Source organism: Lucilia cuprina, chromosome 5 (genome assembly GCF_022045245.1).
Source record: "Lucilia cuprina isolate Lc7/37 chromosome 5, ASM2204524v1, whole genome shotgun sequence".
Taxonomy (NCBI): Eukaryota; Metazoa; Arthropoda; class Insecta; order Diptera; family Calliphoridae; genus Lucilia; species Lucilia cuprina.
The window spans coordinates 9,657,903-9,662,285 of NC_060953.1; positions in this window are offsets into that span (position 1 = coordinate 9,657,903).

The following is a 4,383-nucleotide window of genomic DNA, read 5'->3' on the forward strand; positions in this document are numbered from 1 at the left end:
GAACAGAACTAGAACAGAACTAGAACAGAACTAGAACAGAACTAGAACAGAACTAGAACAGAACTAGAACAGAACTAGAACAGAACTAGAACAGAACTAGTGCAGAACAAAACTAGAACAGAACAGAACTAGAACAGTACTAGAACAGAACTAAATCTTTGTCACTCTTTCAGAAATTCCAAAAAGACCTGTACTTTATTATTGTTACATGTTTGTATAGTAATTTAGTGGGTCCATGAAATATTTTCAGATGATAAATCGCTTAAATAAACCTCTTTTTTATGCAAATTAACATATACGAATGTAATGTTTTAGAAAACAAAAATTCGCGTACTATTGTTTATTTTCTATTTGCATACATTCATTTACTCACACCATCCAACATATGAAGACATAAACAGTAACACACACACTCACAGCTACTATCATGACACGTATATAACAACTACTTTTCTTTATATGTTTTTCCTTAACGTACGAGGGCAGTCGTAAAAGAACTAATAATTAACTAAATAAGCATTCAATAAACCAGTGATGGGCAACACTGCTGAAGGTGTGTTCAGACATTAGCCCAACGAGACAGTTCCTATGCGTGTACGAAACAGGAGCTAATTTGATTTATTTCCCTTTGAATCGTACCATGTACTTTCTAAATTTCTAAGAAAACTTCTTTTACTGCCCTCCTACTTTACAATCGTTTATAATGCAAAGAGTTATGAGAAATTTTTTCATACATTCATGAATGTGTGTTGAGATCTTTGTTTCTTCTTTTTGTATTTCTGCAATGTTTTTCTTGAAATGTTATTTTGTTTTTTGGTACGTGCTAAAAAATTTCATGGTCTGGCAACTTAATTCATTTTGAGTTATTTTATCATTTTTATTTACATTTTTATTTACATTTCAAAATAAATCTCATACAATAAAAAATACACATACTTTCATCAAGATACATTGTAAACGCTATACATATAAAACCACACCATCCCCCTCACCACCTACAGCAATCACTTCCTTTTTGGTTTGTTTGGCATAAAATAAACTGCTTGGTTTTAGAGTTTCTTCTAATTTTTCTTCGAAGAATAGAAAAGAGCTTCTTAATTTCAAAAAAAAAATAATCTCCTTTTAATAGAAAATTTTCACAAAGATATTTTTTCTATAGAAAATTTGTGAAAATTTTCCTTTTTTATTGAAAATTTTCGAAAATTTCTTGTTCTTAGAAATTTATTTCCAAGAATCTAAAAGTAAAAACCCTAATCTTTTTTAGCACTTCTTTCTTCTAACATGTCATCATTTTTCACGTGTAAATTGGAGTAGAGCATACATTAATTTTATCTTCTGTTTAGATTTCTTTAAATAAATCATACAGTCGTTTTAGGTTGGTTGGTTAAAGTTTTCCAAAAGGAGAGTTAACGCCATTCACACGTTCCTACCCATATGTTTTTTTGTTCTTTTGCATTTTTATACCCTTCACTTTCGTGAGAAGGGTATATATAAGTTTGTCATTCCGTTTGTAATTTCTATAATATAATTTTCCGACCCTATAAAGTATATATATTCTGGATCCTTATAGATAGCGGAGTCGATTAAGCCATGTCCGTCTGTCTGTCTGTCTGTCTGTTGAAATCAGTTTTTAGAGGACCCCAGATATCGGCGATGTCTGAATCTTCAATAATTCTATTAGACATGCTTTCGAGAAGATCGCTATTTAAAATCAGCAAAATCGGTCGGTAAATAACGGAGATATGAGCAAAAATCCGAGACAACCTCTGAAAATTTCATCAAAAAATTGTTAAAAAAGCAACAAAAACGCTGTACATAGAAAAAGATGTACACGTGTGTGTGTAGATGTATTTGGTTTTATTCAGCTGTGTATTTTTTTGTATGTTTGGAATTCAAACATACAAAGTATACACAGCAAAAAAATATGATTTGCATTTTTTGTTAAAATTCCAAGTGCTTTTTAAAACAATTTTTTTTTTTACGATAAACAAAAACAAAATCTACGTCTCGTCAATGTTTACCAGCAATGAATCAGAGGTCGAAGTCAACCGGCTTCTAGTCGGAGCTTAGCCGCCGCCGAACTATATTTAGTTGCTTGAGCCGCCGCCGAAACATTCGGCTTAAATCGACTCAAATTTTTTTAATGTTTTTATTAACTAGACTGTAAGATCAATTATGTTTAAAATACACTATGGTGAAGGGTATATAAGATTCGGCACAGCCGAATATAGCACTCTTACTTGTTTTTTTTTTTTTTGGTTTCTTTTTAAGGTGATTACAAGTGTAATGTGAGATTTCGTGTGACATGTTTGTTATATATTGTTTGTTTGCTGTTTTTATTTTCATTCAGCAAAATTAACATGGAATGTGGTGTTTCCGTTTCAAAAATAGGCGTTACCTTTAAATGAGCTAGATAAATACGGCTAACATTAAACTTATGGAAGACAATTTAATGGAATGTTTGATGTGAAGGAGAAGCTGAAAATTCTAATATCTACGTATATATATATCAAATGGGAAAAAGTTAGAAAAAAAGTTAGAGGTTTTTTTTTAGTCAAATGCCTTTCTAAACAATTTCAAAAAATTTTACAAGCTTTCTATCTTACCCACTGAAGATTATAGACTAGATTATAGTCTAGATTATAGACTCGACTATAGGCTAGACTATAGACTAGACTAAAGACTAGACTATAGACTAGACTATAGACTAGACTATAGACTAGACTATAGACTAGACTATAGACTAGACTATAGACTAGACTATAGACTAGACTATAGACTATAGACTAGACTATAGACTAGATTATAGACTAGACTATAGACTAGACTATAGACTAGACTATAGACTAGACTCTAGACTAGACTATAGACTAGACTATATACTAGACTATAGACTAGACTATAGACTAGACTATAGACTTGTCTATAGGCTAGACTATGGACAAGGTTATTGGCTAGACTATGGATTAGACTATAACAAGACTAAAAGCTAATATACAATAGTCTATAGCCCAGACTTTCCTGTAAAGCTAAATTTTATCAAAATTGTTATAAATATCTCTCCAAGATTGACTTTTTTTCTGAAATGGAGAAATTATATAACGCAATATTCGTTGTAGAGAGAAAAATACATCCCCAAGTGCTTCAATGAAGAAAAACATTTCAAATTATTTTATGTATTGTTCTATAACAAAAACCTCGCCTTATATCGTTTTATCACTAGAAATATTTTTATTAGTTGATTATAAAACGTTAAAATTTAGTGCATTTCTAAAAGACATACGTTTCCTTTTCAGTTAATTTCTTTCAATTTGTTCCCTTTTTTAAGAAATTTGATATTTTTTATTTTATTGCTTGAAATCAAAAGAGGCGTAATTCTCTCGCCAAATAAATATTAATTGCAAATAAGCGGATTTTTACATTTCCAAAACATATCTTAATGCCACAAAAATTAAAAATCCAAACAACAATTAAATCCTTGAATACAAAGCAACACATATCAAATACAATGCGCGCAAAAAACAATTCACTAAGAAGACCGCTTTATAAAGTAAAAACAAAGAAATCAATTCTAAACCCGAAAATCCTTTAAGGTATTTCGCGTACAGAAAAAACATATCAAAACTCATTGAAGAGATTTTTTTGAACTCCAAAAAGGATTTCAAAGGGTATAGGAAAAAAAAAACGAAGAGAATTCATTGTTGACAACAATTGTTAAAAATTAAATAAGGAAAACCAATACCACAGTATTTAAGAACAAGGATTAAAAAACCAGGATTGAAAGAATAAACAAAAACAATACAATAATGCTTTTGTTGCTGGCAATTGAAACGGAAGGAGCGATCGCTGTTTAAGCTGTGGCTGACACAAACCGCGTATTTTACATTATATTACTTGCAAGCGAATGTATTTTTTGTTGTTTATTTTTTCAATCAGGACATGAGAATATAAAATTGAACTTAAAGAAATATATGTGAAGGGATAGAGAACAAGGAGGTTATTAAAGTTCTCATCGGGCTTTCTTTGCTTGCAAGTAAACCAAATGTAATATTTCTCTATAATACAAGCTATAGATCGGTATAGAGTCTTATCCATATATAACTGCACTATATAGTCGACGTTACTATATCATCTTATCTACAGTCTCCTGTAGTGTCGAGACCATATTCTATCTCATGCACCAGTTCAATTTGTAGTCCTGTCTATAGTCCACAGTAAAGTATATATATAGTCAAGACTATAGTCTTCTTTATAGTGCTGATTACTCCATTCGGCACTAGGACTGAACTAGAACTGAACTAGAACTGAACTAGAACTGAACTAGAACTGAACTAGAACTGAACTAGAACTGAACTAGAACTGAACAAGAACTGAACTAGAACT